Genomic DNA, 17,365 nt, shown 5'->3' with positions numbered 1-17,365 from the left:
CTATCTCCCCTTTAAATCCCTTTCTTATTTATTCAGAGAAACATGTCAAGTAGCAAAACAATCAATGTCTCAGCAGATAACTGGCAATTAAATGGGAAGGAAGTCACAAGGTAGGAGGCAGATGCTTGCCTTCCAGTCGAGCACAGTTCTTAGATGGGCACCCCAGTGTGAAATTGGTTGAGTTAATTTCTTCAATTCAAGTCGCTGCCATGTGCCAACCCACACAAATACACTATATATACAAAAGTATGTGGACACCCCTTTAAATTAGTGTATTTGGCTATTTCAGCCACACCCGTTGCTGACAGGGGTATAAAATTGAGCACACCGCCGTGCAATCTCCACAGACAAACAATGGCAGTAGAATGGCCTTACTGAAGAGCTCAGTGAATTTCAACATGGCACAGTCATTAGATGTCACCTTTCCAACAAGTCAGTTTGTCAAATTTATGCCCTGCTAGAGCTGCCCTGGTCAACCGTAAGTGCTGTTATTGTGAAGTGGAAAAGTCTAGGAGCAACAACGGCTCAACCGCAAAATGGTAGGCCACACAAACTCACAGAATGGGACCGCCAAGTGCTGAAGCGTGTAGTGTGTAAAAATAATCTGTCCTCGGTTGCAACACTCACTACCGAATTCCAAATTGCCTCTGGAAGCAACTTCAGCACAATAACTGTTTGTCAGGATCTTCATGAAGTGGGTTTCCACAAGCCTAAAATCACCATGCGCAATGCCAAGTGTTGGCTACAGTGGATTAAAGCTCGCCGCCATTGGACTCTGGAACAGTGGAAACGTGTTCTCTGGAGTGATGAATCAAGATTCACCATCTAGCAGTCCGATGGACGAATCTGGGTTTGGCGGATGCCAGGAGAAAGCTACCTGCCCTAATGCATAGTGCCAACTGTAAAGTTTGGTGGAGGAGGAATAATGGTCTGGGGCAGTTTTTCATGGTTCAGGTTAGGCCCCTTGAAGGGAAATCTTAACGCTACAGCATTCAATGACATTCTAGATGATTCTGTGCTTCCAACTTTGTGGCAACCGTTTGGGGAAGGCCCTTTCCTGTTTCAGCATGACAATGCCCCCATGCACAAAGAGAGGTCCATACAGAAATGGTGTGTCGAGATCGGTGTGAAAGAACTTTACCGGCCTGCAAAGAGCCCTGACCTCAACCCCATCGAATTGGAACAACGACTGCGAGCAACGTCTAATTGCCCAACATTAGTGACGACCTCGCTAATGCTTTTGTGGCTGAATGGAAGCAAGTCCCCGCAGCAATGTTCCAACATCTAGTGGAAAGCTTTCCCAGAAGAGTTAAGGCTGTTATAGCAGCAAATGGTGGACCAACTCCACGTTAACGCCCATGATTTTGGAATGAGATGTTTGACGAGCAAGGGTCCACATACATTTGGTCATGTAGTATATGTTCTCATAGATTGTGGATTTTCCTTCCAGTACAGTAACTGCAAACCTGATATTCTTCTAATTCAACTCTTCTTCATCATATTAGCCACACAAAAGACTGTTGTCGGTAACAACGACTGATTCATGGTCATTTTGTGACTAGATCTCATATCCCTTAACCCCCGCCAGCCAGCCACACCAATGTGTCGAAAGAAACACTGTTCAACTGACAACCGAAGTCAGCCTGCAGGCGCCCGGCCCACCACTAGGAGTTGCTAGAGTACGATGAGCCAAGTAAAGCCCCCTCGGCCAAAACCTCCACTAACCAGGATGCAGTGCCTTAGACCACTGCGCCACTCGGGAGCCCCCCCCCACACTTATAAGGCACATTCTGTATAATACACACATTGATGAATTACTTTCACAATGCTTCTCTGTTGCCTCAGTGACAATCACACATCACAATCTTCAAGTGGAGAGGCTGGCAGAGTACAGGAGTTAAGAGGGATTATTTGGTCATAACTCTCTAATGGGGGCACTGAAAGTTTAATTAGATTAGATGTACATAAGAGAGGAAGAGATAAATGATATTGCCCACATGTTTCATTTGGTTGTAATTATTGTGGCAGGTTCTGGAGATGTATGGGTGATAGGAAAGCAGACATTTCAATGTAGGCTTTTCTGCTTAGATTTAAAACAAGCAGGAATTATTACATTTGGTGAATGTCATATTAGATATTCTGTTTTTAAATTGTTATTTGAATGTCTCTTGATGATAGTTATTCCTCGTGATGTATCACAATCTATTTCGTAATTGTGCAGGGAGAAACATAAAGGAGACAAATATTTCGCCTATTCCTCACTCCAGAAGGAATAGAAAATTGTTACCGATATTGCACATACTTTTCAATTACCTTGTAATAACACTGTATTTGTCGATTTAGCCAATGACCGTTTCAACAACCCGCCTATTGGGTCTCTCTTGGTGCCGTGGGTGGAGACTCGACGAAATTGACGTTGTCACTGAACCGTTGCTCAACACATTCCCGACTTGCTTGGAACGGAGGGATCCAGAACGAGCAGGCGAACACGGGATTTAAGAAAAGTTTATACTCGGAGTGCTGCGCGCAAGGAGGTCCTGAAACCGGCGATTTAATTGCGCAAGGTAACCAACCTGTCAACACACTGGCGCTCTGGGGCGTCGCTTCAGTCGCATGCTGTAACATAGTGGAGTTTATTTCAGATAATGTCATGTTTTGTAGTGTTCGGAAAGCGAATGTTCTCTGTTCCGATCAAAGATATTCGAGCAACAGTGTTTTCTCCAACAAGATGCTGTGATGCGTTGTGAATAGGTAAGGTAGCCTATTGATCAGATGTAGTTTATAGCATTATCAATACCAAGTGACATTCCTTTCCAGCTACTGAGACTGATATGCTCCCTCTATGTCGTGTTTGTCTGGCATCTTTTATTGTGTCCGTGAACGTAGCCAGCCAACCTTCCTGAGCGTTTTAGTCTTGCCAGATGTGGGACATTTTGTTTCGGTCGAATAGGCTACGCACTGAGCTATATAATTGTTACCAGAATTGTCTCACACTTCTGCAATGTTGCTGTTGCTTTTGAATCGACATTCTTTGTCTGTGACATGGGTGTAGGCAGCAACCCATCGGTGTCGGTGCGAGTGACCTGGCTAGGGGAAACTTGACTGTTTATTGATAGGAACTCAGGAATAGAGGTGCACCTCTATCTCCAAATAGGGATGCATGCGAGTAGAATAGCCTAGGCATGACTAGTTTGTTATAAGTAGCCTAGACTATTGTTTTAGCTCATTCTAAAACATGAAACTCACCCTGTTGTCAATTCACCAAATATTTGTGTGGGTATTGGAATATGCTCAGTGTTACCGTATGCTACAGTTATGTCCACTCCTGTGTGTTGTGCGTGGCTACCCGGACGATGCCGTCACGGTAATTACAATTACAGTAGAAGTTGTTTTGTTAGTGGTGTTCGTTGTGAAAATCGATACGCGAGTGAGTCCCATAAGTGCCACACCTATATCAAATTATCTCACACTCATCGTGAGCGTCAGTCATGTTTCCTAATTGCAGCCTAGGCTACGTGTAAAACGGATTGGAGTTCTTGCCGTTAGGGAAAATCAATGTTTCACTTTCTGTGACCACTCAAAACCCATGCAAAAAGCCTGAAAACTAGCCTATTTGTTTTCTTCACAGCAAGACAGGAGTTGCCACATTGATACAATAAAACCCTTTTACCATAACGTTATTGAGCAAATTAAGGACTATCGGGATAAATTGTAACGACATTAGAATCAAAATTCGGTTTTCATCAAAATAATAATTATTGCAAACGAATTTGAATATGTTGCAAGAGAAAAGATAAGTTGTCCTTATTAAATTCGTCAGATCATTTTCGATCAATGGATGTCGATTTAACTTGTCTGACTGCTATGATTAAGCAATAAGGCACTACGGGGTATGGTATATGGCCAATATACCATGGCGAAGGGCTGTTCTTAAGCGTGATGCAACGCAGAGTGCCTGCATACAGCCGTCAGCCTTGGTATATTGGACATATACCACAAACCAGATGTTAAGACTACAAACAGTTATAAATGACCCATTTACGAGATTGACTTGTCATTTCAATAAGCATAGGCTAGAGATTAAAATCGGGGTTTATGATTGTAATTCAACCTTGCCATAGTTTGCTTAGATAGATGCAGCTAGCCTATAGCCCCTGATAGGCCTACATCTTATTTCAGATAGGCTACAGTAACCTAGGCAAGATGTAAACTGAACAATTTAGCAGCTTGCTTAGTTCAAATTAACAGAGTAATTTATTCAACATGAATAGCTTGGCGATTTCGAGGTAAGAAGTGCTTGTGTTTCACAATAGCCTGCTGGAATAGACTACTGAGGATGGGGTCGTAATTTCAACCACTGAATTAAATATGAATAATATGTACAGTACCAGTCAAAAGTTTGGACACACCTACTAATTCAAGGGTTTTTCTTCATTTTTACTATTTTCTACATTGTAGAATAATAGTGAAGACATCAAAACTAAAAAATATCACGTGGAATCATGGAGTAACCAAAAAAGTGTGGCAGGTAGCCTAGTGGTTAGAGCGTTAGGCCAGGAATTCAATCCAAAGGTTGCTGGATTGAATCCCTAAACTGACAAGGTGAAAATCTGTCATTCTGCCCCTGAACAAGGCAGTTAACCCACTGTTCCCCAGTGGGCCGTCATTGTAAAGTAGAATTTGTTCTTGACTGACTTGCCTAGTTAAATAAATAAAAATATTTCAGATTCTTCAAAGTAGCCACCCTTTTCCTTGATGACAGCTTTGCACACTCTTGGCATTCTCTCAACCAGCTTCAGATGGAATGCTTTTCCACGAGTCTTGAAGGAGTTCCCACATATGCTGAGCACTTGTTGGCTGCTTTTCCTTCACTCCCTGGTCCAACTCATCCCAAACCATCTCCATTGGGTTGAGGTCAGGTGATTGTGGAGGCCAGGTCATCTGATGCAGCACTCCATCATTCTCCTTCTTGATCAAATAGCCCTTACACAGCCTAGAGGTGTGTTGGGTCATTGTCCTGTTGAAAAACAAATGATAGTCCCACTAAGTGCAAACCAGATGGTATGGTGTATCGCTGCAGAATGCTGTGGTACCCATGCTGGTTAAGTGTGCCTTGAATTTGAAATAAATCATGGATAGTGTCACCAGCAAGCATCCCCACACCATCACACCTCCTCCATGCTTCACGGTGGGAACCACACATCCATTCACCTATTCTGCATCTCACAAAGACATGGCGGTTGGAAACAAAAATAACAATTTGGACTCATCAGACCAAAGGACAGATTTCCACCGGTCTAATATCCATTGCTCGTCTTTCTTCGGAGTAAGCAAGTCTCTTCTTCTTATTGATGTCCTTTAGCAGTGATTTCTTTGCAGCAAATCGACCATGAAGGCCTGATTCACACAGTCTCCTCTGAACAGTTTATGTTGAGATGTGTCTGTTACTTGAACTCTGTGAAGCATATATTTGGGCTGCAATGTCTGAGGCTGGTAACTCTAATGAACTTATCCTCTGCAGCAGAGGTAACTCTGGGTCTTCCTTTCCTGTGGCGGTCCTCATGAGAGCCAGTTTCATCATAGCTCTTGATGGTTTTTGCAACTGCACTTGAAGAAACTTTGAAAGTTCTTGAAATTTTCAGGATTGACTGACCTTCATGTCTTAAAGTAATGATGGACTGTCATTTCTCTTTGCTTATTTGAGCTGTTCTTGTCATAATATGGACTTGATATTTTACCAAATATGGCTGTGTTCTGTATACCACCCCTACCATGTCAAAACACAACTGATTGGTTCAAATGCATTAAGAAGGAAAAAAATTCCACAAATTAACTTTTTACAAGGCACACCTGATAATTGAAATGCATTCCAGTTGACTACCCTCATGAAGCTGGTTGAGAGAATTCCAAGAGTGTGCAAAGCTGTCATCAAGGCAAAGGGTGGCTACTTTGAAGAATCTCATATAAAATCTTGTTTAACGCTTTTTTGGTTACTACATGATTCCGTATGTGTTATTTCATCGTTTTGATGTCTTCACTATGATTCTACAATGTAGAAAATAGTAAAAATAAAGAAAACCCCTTGAATGAGTAGGTGTGTCCAAACTTTTGAATGGAACTGTATATTAACTGAATATGCTTGTCAACAACAGCCAGTGTTTATTTCTACTTTTTATTTTTTACCTGTAGCCTAATCTGACTGAATGTTGCAGTCAGTCTAATGCATTCCAACAACTGATCGGCAATTGCGATAGAGCTTTTAGAACTTCCAAGTTAATTAACTAAACATGGCCATTAATAATTGCATAATAACACAAGGCTACAACAACAATACACTATAGGCTATAGGCTATTTATTACATTTGTTTGACAGCTCCAGGTTGGCTACACAAGTGGCACAAATTGATTTGCAACGACTCCAGTAATATAGTAATTTCAACATATTTATTGTATCAAATGTTAGCCTACAGTAGCCTGCAATGGCATATAAATGAATAGGCTACTCGATGGCCAACAGATGCAAATGTATCATTCGCCACATTTAATGTCAGTTTCATTGAGGACTTTTCACCATAACAGAAGCACACCATGGAGTTCTATAACTTCCATTAAAATGTAAAAAGTTGTCACGATGTGCGCATGTGCTGCTCTGTCTCCTCTCACTCACTTGACTCAGCCAATAGTGGACTAAGCTGCATGCTGCAGTGCTCTCTCAACACACGCTCTCTCAACACTCTGCCTCATTGCCTGATAGTCAGCAGCAGCAGGTCACAATGAAATAGACTTTTTTAAGAGAAATGCCATGGCGGCCACGTAGCAAGTAGAAGTAGCCCAAAAACCCGCAACCTAGGACCAATACGTTTTCAAATCGTTTTCAAAGTTGCCCAATTTAGCAGAAAAACTGCGGACATGGCATCCCTGTTTGGAGCACATTGGGTGAATGGAATTGGATTGGACTGCTGCTGGCTACACGAGAAAAGTACTGGAGTAAAGTAGCTACACATCAGTCAGAGAGCTGTATGCTGATAGAATGCTTGTTCGTGAGTTCTCATCCGAGTGGAGAAGTGCAACTGAAGCAGAAAATGCATCTGATGCCGAGCAGAAATTACGATAAGAAGCATTTTACACCTGCATTTAAAAAATTATAATTGGTGTGAAAAACTCAGAATTTTGCCTTAACCCGAACCCTATATTTAACTTGCTAGTTAATCTAAGTAAGTGGCTGAATTAATAAGGTGACAGGGCATCATGTAGTGCCAGCTTTCTGCCATGTTTAAGAAGTCAAAGTTCTTTGGATTAGTTATTTGTACAGCTGCCACTATCTTGATTTCCTTACGTTTTTTCTCCTCTCCGTTCTCGGCCAGTCTTCTCCTCCCTCTCTTCCCTGAGCAGAGCAGAGAGCCCTGTTGCCCTAGCGACTCCAGACTCCACAAAGACACAGCGTGTACACATGCCGCTCGTTTGCATATTAAGCTAGCAGCCTCCATTGAAATTCGCTATTACTTGTGCTAATTTTGTTAGCATTCTGGTAATAGATGCCCAATGTTTTTTTTTGCGTTTTTGGGCGTCCCCTTGATATAATCCGGGAATACCATATATCCCGATATAAGAGAAGGACGGTATAACGCTATGAAAATCTGGATACCACCCAACCCCAGGTTAGGGGAAGAGTTAGCTATAAAGGGTTAAGGTTAGGGTTAGTGTTAGTGTTAGGCAAAGGGTTAGCTAACATGCTAAGTAGTCGCAAAGTAGCTCAAAAGTAAGTAATAGTAGTTGAAAAGTTTCTAATTAGCTAAAATGCTAAAGTAGTCCGTGATGAAATTCTAACTTGCAACCTTTGGGTTGTTAGATATTCGCATTGTACGCTTACCCATCCACCCCGACCAACCACCCTTTTCCATCTGTCTTATGTAACCATACCAAACGTAACATATCATACTAATTTGCATGTCCCCGATTTACATTTACTATGTTACGTCTAGTCTATGAGACCAGGCTGGGAAACAAGTTTCTAAAAGTGCTTGTGACAGTGGATACTCTGCTTTGCGGTCTACAAGCCCCCATCACACGCCTATCAACTGCCACCGCTCACTCCATCTCGCGCAGACCTACTACGGCCACTTTAGTTGTTAATAATTATCCCCTTTTGAAAATAGGGTATGGTCATTTTCTTGTCCAAATGCTGTAAAATTGCCATCATTCAGTTGCTCATTCAGTAGCTCACTTTTCCCCCCTCATATTATGCCTTTGAGATATAGGCTACAGCCTTTTCCCCTCTCCAAATAGCTTTTTTCCTCTCCTCATAGATATTTCCAGGTGGTAAACTATCCCTCTTCTTTGAATCACTATCATAGTGGTTTTCCTCCTTTACCCCCTTATTACATCTTCAAGTGCATCTTGGTCTGCAGTAGCCTTTTATGACATTAAGCCAGATTGCTCTGGGTGCTAATGAAATCTCATTTCTAACTGGTTGGTTGGCAACTGACGTCAAACTTGGGCAGATCTCAACACCCATAATAGTTTTCAGGTTATCAGGTGAATCCAGTCATCCGTATTTCAGTACCTAGATGGCTGAATGCTTTTGTGAAGTGTCAAATATAGCCTACCACATCACAAGATGGATTATAGCCGAGTTATCTAGGGACGACCTGAGCCGACTGAAGCCCGGCGACAGGTTTTTACCTAGGTGGCTGACATAATGTGTTTGTCAGGTGGAAAAGGGAACCAACTGGAAGTTCAAACGTAAAGCTTTCAAAGCAGTGGCTGCATCTTGTTGCATAAGCAATTCATCCCATCCTCCTATTTCTCTCCACTTTGCTGATCAAGGCTTCATTTACTGGGATACTATCAGAAACATGCCTATAGCCCCATCTTGCCCTCTGTTAAGTGGAGTTTCATATTGCCTTCCGCCATATTGCTTTCTTATCTGATCCATGAAGAGGTTTGCAGAATGAAATGTAGCCAGAGTCTGTTTAGCCTAGATTAGTGGTGACCAAACTGCTTACAGCACTTTTACGGTTGCCTTGCAGTGTTTGTTGACACTGTTGTTGAAACTGCCCATCAAAATTACTTCTCTTCGGTGGGGTGTGGCGTCTTGCCCATGTGCAAGAGACCAGAAGGGAGTACTGCCAGGGCCCCGGGTTCACACAGGGACTGTCAGGGGATAAAGTTATAATAAGGTATTTTTTGAGTGGGCAGGAATGTCACGGCTGTCGTAAGAACGGGACCAAGGCTCAGCGGATGTTGAGTTCCACATATTTAATTCAAAGAGAAACTTAAACAAAGCAAAATATATCAATAAACAAACAACTAAACGTGACTACGTGGTGCACATGCACAAACAAAACAATATCCCATAAACACAGCAGGGAAAAATAGCTACTTAAATATGATCCCTAATTAGAGACAATGATTACCAGCTGCCTCTAATTGGGAATCATACAAAACACCAACATAGAAAATATAAACTAGAACACAACATAGAAATTATAAACTAGAATACTGTCACGTTCGCTGGAATAATCATCGGACCAAGGTGCAGCGCGATATGGTTTCCACATATTTAATAGAGAAACACACAAAACAAAACAATAAAGAAATCAACGAAACGTGACGACAATGGAGTGCTAACATGCAACTACACATAAACAATATCCCACCAAACACAGGTGGAAAAATGCTACTTAAATATGATCCCCAATTAGAAACGATAGCCAGCTGCCTCTAATTGGGAATCATACCAAACACCAACATAGAAAACAAAACTAGAACCCCACATAGAAAATATAAACTAGACTAACCCCCCAGTCACGCCCTGACCTACTCCGTTTTGCGGACTCCGGCGGCAAAACCTGAAACCAAATGGGGGGGTTAGGGGGGTTGACTAGTGTCATAGGCTCCGGTGCGTGTCGTAGCCCCCCCCCCCCCCCCCAGACCCCGGATCCGACCATGGCGCCGGGCTGAACGCTGTGCCTGGGCACCGGCACGGAGGAGGGTTTCCGGCGCTGGAGCTGGGTTGGACGCCGTGCCTGGACTGGGCATCGGCGCAGAAGAAGGCTCCGGCCATGGAGCTGGGCTGGCTGCCGTGCCTGGACTGGGCACTGGAGCAGAGGAAGGCTCCCGCCTTGGAGCTGGGCTGGCTGCCGTGCCTGGACTGGGCACCGGAGCAGAGGTAGGCTCCCGCCTTGGAGCTGGGCTGGTCGCCGTGCCTGGACTGGGCATCGGCGCAGAAGAAGGCTCCCGCCTTGGAGCTGGGCTGGTCGCCGTGCCTGGAAGGGGCATCTGCGCAGAGGAAGGCTGCCGCCTTGGAGTTGGGCTGGTCGCCGTGCCCGGACTGGATACCGGCACTGAGGAAGGCTCCGGCCATGGAGCTGGACTGGACGCCGTACCCGGACTGTGCACCGGCACAGAGGAAGGCTCCTGCCCTGGAGCTGGACTGGACGCCTTTCCTGGAAGCTCCGGACCGTTGACTCTCGCTGGAGGTTCCGGATTGTTGACCCTCGCTGGAGGTTCCGGACCGTGGACCGTCGCAGGAGGTTCTGGACTGTGGACCGTCGCAGGAGGTTCCGGACTGTGGACCGTCGCAGGAGGTTCCGGACTGTGGACCGTCGCAGAAGGTTCCGGACTGTGGACCGTCGCCGGAAGCTCTGGACTGTGAATGCGCACTGGAGGCCTAGTGCATGGAGCCGGTACAGGTGGCACAAGACTGGTGACACACACTTCCGAGCGAGTGCTGGGAGAAGGCACAGGACGTACCGGACTGGGGAGGCGCACTGGAGTCCAGATGTGTGGAGCCGGTACAGGTTTCACCAGACTGCTAACCGGATCCTCTGGTCGAATGTTGAGCAGAACACACTTGCAAAACATCTCTCTCCTCTCTCTCTCTCTCCCAACTTCTCCATCGCCTCCCTGACGGTCTCTGGCTCTTCAGGGAGAGTGCGGGGAGCTGGCACAGGACGTACCGGACTGGGGACACGCACTCCAGGACGAGTGTGCTGCAGCATTCTCATCGCTACCACCTCTCTCCGGAATCTTTCATCGAATTCCTCCTCCGACTCCCACACAGGCTCTGGCATTCTCCGCTGCTCGACCGCCAGCTCCATGTGCCCCCCCCCAAGATTCTTTGGCAGCGGACTGACGACACGCTCCTCATGGCGAGTGCGAGGAACCGGCACAGGACATACCGGGCTGAGGAGGCGCACTGGAGATCTGGTGCGTGGAGCCGTCACATATGACACCGGACTGATGACCCGCTCTTCAGTACGCTTGCACTGCCGCATACTCCTCGCCAACTCCATTCTCCGGTATCCTTCCTCACACTGTTCCATCGACTTCCATGCAGGCTCTGGCACTCTCCTTGGGTCGACTGACCACTTCTCTATCGCCTGCTCCATGTGCTCTGGCTCTTCCCGCGGCTCAGCCGGCCACCCATTGTGCCCCCCCCCCCAAAAAAAATCTTGGGGTTGTCCTTGGGCTTTCTGTGGACACGAACCCTGGCGTCGTCGCTGTCCTCCATTATTACCTTCCGTCTGCCGCCAAGGAAGGGTCTCGCATCCACCCATCACTTCTTCCCATGTTCAAAACTCCTTTACCTCGTTGATGCGCTGCTTGGTCCTCTTTTGGTGGGATATTCTGTCACGGCTGTCGTTAGAACGGGACCAAGGCGCAGTGGATGTTGAGTTCCACATATTTAATTCAAAGAGAAACTTAAACAAAACAAAATATATCAATAAACGAACAACTAAATGTGACTACGTGGTGCACATGCACAAACACAAAACAATATCCCACAAACACAGGTGGGAAAAATAGTTACTTAAATATGATCCCCAATTAGAGACAACGATTACCAGCTGCCTCTAATTGGGAATCATACAAAACACCAACATAGAAAATATAAACTAGAACACAACATAGAAATTATAAACTAGAATACCGCCCTGACCTACTACACCATAGAGAAACAAGGGCTCTCTTCTATCCCCCCCACTTCTATCCTTGTGGGGACCTAAAATCCCCCAAAGTCCCCACAAGGATAGTAAAACAAGGAAAATTCTCCCCATTTATCACGTCCCCATGAGGACAAAGGCTATTTTAAGCGTAAGGTTTAGGGTTAGAATTAGGGTATGGGTAAGGGATTAGTGGTTAGGTTAGGGTTAGGTTTATGGTTTGGGTTACGATTACAGGATACGGTTAGGGTTACGTTTAGGGTTAGGGGTCAGGAAAAATAGGATGTAAATACATTTAATGTCCCCATGAGAATAGAAGAACAAAACGCGCGTGTGTGTGTGTGTGTGCGTGTGCGTGTGTGTCCGTTCGTCCATCTGGCATGTTGGTAGTTGTCTCGTGTTTGGGGTTTAGTTTGTTAAATAGTACTCTAATTACACCAGTAACAACAGTATGTTGTCACATCCATGTGTGTGTGTGGTATCTGCAGGTTTGACTGGTGTGTGTCTGTTGTGCGTACGTGCTTAAGAGTGGGTGAGTGGCAGATGCCTTGAGTGGCGTCAAGTGTGTACGAGCTACATCTGTGGATTTGGTGTGACTGAGTATTTGTGTGGGTGTTAGCTCTGGCCTGGGTGTGTACAAGGGGTAAATCTGTGGGTTATGCGAAGGGATTGTTTGATACAAAGCTTCTTCATTACTAGAGACCTGTGGTATGTGGTTGGATGGTGGGAATAGCATGCTCCTCTCCCCTTCACTTCATCTCTCCCTGCAACATACACTTGGCATGACCAAGTGTTATGTCGCCTCAACATGGGCTTTATCTTCAAGGCGACTCTTCGTGGGAGAATGATCTTAGGCCTCAATCAATGGACTCTTCTTTCATTTCTCCAATAGCTTTTGGTCTCATCTGATGTTGGAATAGCATCAAAGCAATGGGCGGGTGGCTTCAGATACTGTAAACCAGATGGCTATTGTCAACAACATCCCTCGAAGGTCAAGGCAGATTCACTAGGTCAGGTTCAAAGTTACACTCAACTAGTAACGTCGCCAAGGCCTCCAATTAAAAAAACATCCCATTTAAAAAACAAACTCATAAAAGGGAAGATAAAGTCGATATGAGCACAGCTTTAGCCCTGTAAGTGCAGCTCTGTAATGGTCCTCGGGGTATTGTTCAATTTAAGGATCACTCTGCCTTTAAAGCGGCTGAATGTCAGGAGCATTTTAATTGCATCAAATGGGAACCAAAGGCACAGTGTGAGACGAGTCCTGCATGCGCCTCAGTGCCAGAACTGAAAGACTATACTTATTCAAGGGAAAAATACATTGCAGACACTTTTAAGGTAAGCTGCCATTCAAGATAAAAACCAAAGCCCCTACTTCTTATAGTACCTCTGAAACCACGAGCCCAGATTTAAAGGGACTATGTCAGTGGTTGCAATGGAGAATTTCAGCACATTCCAACCGCAGGTGTGAGTGAATGTGATTGAAATTGGACCACTCAGAATTGCTTAGAAGTGAGACCATTCAAACAGATTCACACACACAGCCCCTCTTCTCTCCTCCTCCTTTCACTCTCTACCTTACCTACACACATTCCAACCATCCATCCAACTGCTGCCAGCAGTGTAAGAGCGCTAGCCAACATGATCTTTCTGTTCCTTTCGCCCATATCATCAGAGAAACCTGCAGACGGAGCCTGACAAGCTAAAGTGACACACTAAAGGCGCTTCCCCTGTGGCGCCTTTCTGCTTATCCCCTACCACCTGCTCACGTCGCGATATCGCCCGCTTGACACTCCAAAATATCCCAGAAACATCACAAATGGTCCTTTTGTTCGATAATGTCCTTCTTTATGTCCCAAAAATGTCCATTTATTTGGCGTGTTTGATTCAGAAATACACCGGTTTCAACTCGCCCAACATGCCCACAAAGTATTTAATAAGTTACCTGTAAACTTGGTCCAAACATTTCAAACAACGTTCCTAATCCAACCTCAGGTACCCTAAAACTTAAATAATCGATAAAATTTAAGATGGAATAAACTGTTTCTAATACCGGATAAAAACAACGTGAAGTGCGTTCCAGTTCACGCGCACCAAAACAGTAGAGTCCACCTGGAGTGACACTTACAGTGAATAGCACTACTTCTTAATTTCTCAAAAGAAAAACATCAACCAATTTCTAAAGACTGTTGACATCTAGTGGAAGCCATAGGAACAGCAACCAGGTTCCTCATAAATAGGGCTTCCCATAGAAAACAATTGGAAAACACAATGACCTCAAAAACATTTTTCCCTGGATGGATTGTGCTCGGTGTTTCGCCTGCCAAATCAGTTCTGTTATACTCACATACATTATTCTAACAGTTTTAGAAACGTCAGTGTTTTCTATCCAAATCTACAAATCTATTATATGCATATCCTAGCTTCTGGGCCTGAGTAGCAGGCAGTTTACTTTGGGCACGCTTTTCATCCGGACGTCAAAATACTGCCCTAGCCTTAAGAATTTTAAAGAGCGACTGAACGCACCGATTCTGCATATTTTTCTTTTGCTCATTAAGAAAAACAAGATTTTAGTCTTGGGGGTGTGGCTCGATGTGGCAGTTACTTAAGTTTGCCCCTCATTGGACACCATAGGAACAAAGCCAGTATCACTTCCTCAAAATAGTCCAAATGAATCTAAGATAACTCAAGAAATCTGTAAATAATGTTGATGTTTTTGCTGAGGATCTTTTAGATAGCAATTTTACTAGCTAAGGTGTTTGGTGCAGTATTTCGCAAGTCAAAGTTTGATCCGCTGTGCTGCTGGGCAGGTCTGTCTCACTGTCTGTGTCTTCTGCTGTACGATTGGATTCTAGTGCAAAGACTTCACACAGCATCATTCTGAAGACATGACACTCTTGACACTCAACTTGACATCTTACAGCAGTCAAAAAACTGCTACTACACACACTAGTCAAAACAACACAAAATGGTTTATAAAGAAACACATGCAGTAGTGAAAAAGCTGCTTTGCCCACATTAATTAAAACATATTCTGGACTCACACACCATCAAATGGGACCTTAACAAGAGTAATCTTCAATTAATCTTTAAAGGAGAGAATTGGTTGATTATTTCAGCCTTTGTATTTACGACACAATCTACTTTGCCAATTCTTTGTCTATACCAGTGGAGGCTCCTCAGAGGAGGAAGGGGAGGCCCATCCTCCTCAGTGAATTTCATAAAAATATAAGTATTGAAACATTAAAAAGTGATCTACAGTAGCCTCAACAGCACCCTGTAGGGTAGCACCATGGTGTAGCCGGAGGACAGCTAGCTTCCGTCCTCCTCTGGGTACATTTTCTTCAATACAAAACATAGGAGGCTCATGATTCTCACCCCCTTCCATAGACTTACACAGTAATTATGACAACTTCCGGAGGACGTCCTCCAACCTATCAGAGCTATTGCAGCATGAACTGACATGTTGTCCACCTAATCAAAATACCAGAGAATGAATTTAGTACTGAAAGCATAAGCTACAGCTAGCTAGCACTGCAGTGCATAAAATGTGGTGAGTAGTTGACTCAAAGAGAGAGAAAGACAGTAGTTGAACAGTTTTGAACAAATTCATTTCTTCCAAAATTAAGGAGAAGTGAGAGAGAGCTAGCTATAGTTGATTGTATTTTGCTGGGCACGTCTGTCACACTGTCTGTGTTCTGCTGTACGATTGGATAGACCACAATCGCCGCAGCTGTTTATCCCATGGTAGTCGGCAAGTGGGTATTGTCGAAATCAAAACCCAACCCTCATCTACACAAATCTCACAAAACTGTTTTTTGGATGATACTGACTTTATGACAGAAATTAACCGACTTGCACTTTTTAGTCAATTTTGGCACTGGAATAAATGTTTCTGACTAATATTGTCACATATGTCATTTTCAACTAGAGAAGTTGGTTTTTGAGTTCAGTTCTGCTTTAAAGAGTGCACTACATAGTCGTCTTAAGAGTTAACTGTACCCTTTATTCTGAATACCACAAGGTAGTTCTAGTGCAAAGACTTCACACAGCATTTATACTGAAGACATGACACTCTTGACACTCAACTTGACGTCTTACAGCAGTCAAAACACTGCTACTACACGCACTAGTCAAAACAACACAAAATGGTTTATAAAGAAACACATGCAGTAGTGAAAATGCTGCTTTTCCCACATTAGTTAAAACATATTCTGGACTCACACACTGTCACGATCGTGTGGAGAGACGGACCAAGGTGCAGCGGGATATGAATACATCTTCTTTTTATTTATGAAGATGATAGAACACGAAACGAAACACTTACACAAACTATACAAAACAACAAACGATCGTGAAGCTAAATAACGTAGTGCACACACACAGGCTACAAACGTTAAACATAGACAATTACCCACAAACATCTAAAGCCTATGGTTACCTTAAATATGGCTCCCAATCAGAGACAACAATAACCAGCTGTCTCTGATTGAGAACCAAATCAGGCAACCATAGACTTTCCTAAACACCTACACTCAACCATAGACAATACTAGACACATACACTCCACACAAACCCATACACTAAAACCAACACCCCCTTTACCATAATAAACACCCAAAACACAAACATACCCCATGTCACACCCTGACCTAACTAAAATAAGAAAACAAAGAATACTAAGGCCAGGGCGTGACATAACCCCCCCCTTAAGGTGCGAACTCCGGGCGCACCAGCACATAGTCTAGGGGAGGGTCTGGGTGGGCGTCCGTCCACGGCGGCGGCTCCGGCACTGGTCGTGGTCCCCACCCCACCATAGTCACTACACGCTTTCCTAAACCCACTGGAATAAGGGGCAGCACCGGACTAAGGGGCAGTACCGGACTAAGGGGCAGCACCAGGATAAGGGACAGCACCAGGATAAGGGACAGCACCAGGATAAGGGACAGCACCAGGATAAGGGGCAGCACCGGACTAAATGGCGGATCCTGGCTGGACGGCTCTGGCGGATCCTGGCTGGACGGCTCTGGCGGATCCTGGCTGGACTGCTCTGGCAGATCCTGGCTAGCTGACGGATCTGGCTGCTCATGTCTGGCTGACGAATCTGGCTGCTCATGGCTGGCTGACGGATCTGGCTGCTCATGGCTGGCTGACGGATCTGGCTGCTCATGGCTGGCTGACGGATCTGGCTGCTCATGGCTGGCTGACGGATCTGGCTGCTCATGGCTGGCTGACGGATCTGGCTGCTCATGGCTGGCTGACGGATCTGGCTGCTCATGGCTGGCTGACGGATCTGGCTGCTCATGGCTGGCTGACGGATCTGGCTGCTCATGGCTGGTTGGCGGCTCTGGCAGATCCTGGCTGGTTGGCGGCTCTGGCAGATCCTGTCTGGTTGGCGGCTCTGGCAGATCCTGTCT

The 17,365-nt window shown here is 44.8% G+C and overlaps 1 protein-coding gene across 2 annotated transcripts in view; it reads left to right on the top strand.

Annotated features, from left to right (window-relative positions):
• The first annotated feature begins 2,441 nt into the window (after positions 1-2,441).
• LOC139564799 (junction plakoglobin-like) overlaps positions 2,442-17,365 on the top strand; it is a 78,441-nt gene continuing 63,517 nt past the window's right edge. Inside the window, exon 1 of one of the 2 annotated variants that reach the window (XM_071384629.1) lies at positions 2,442-2,564. The gene's annotated coding sequence lies outside the window, so the exon portion shown is untranslated. Of the gene's footprint in view, positions 2,752-17,365 lie in introns of both variants that reach the window. The other variant, XM_071384627.1, reaches the window with a different exon arrangement.

Source organism: Salvelinus alpinus, chromosome 36 (assembly GCF_045679555.1).
Source record: "Salvelinus alpinus chromosome 36, SLU_Salpinus.1, whole genome shotgun sequence".
In the NCBI taxonomy this organism is placed as follows: Eukaryota; Metazoa; Chordata; class Actinopteri; order Salmoniformes; family Salmonidae; genus Salvelinus; species Salvelinus alpinus.
Note: the sequence above shows the minus strand (reverse complement) of the source record. Positions and strands in the feature narration are given on the sequence as shown.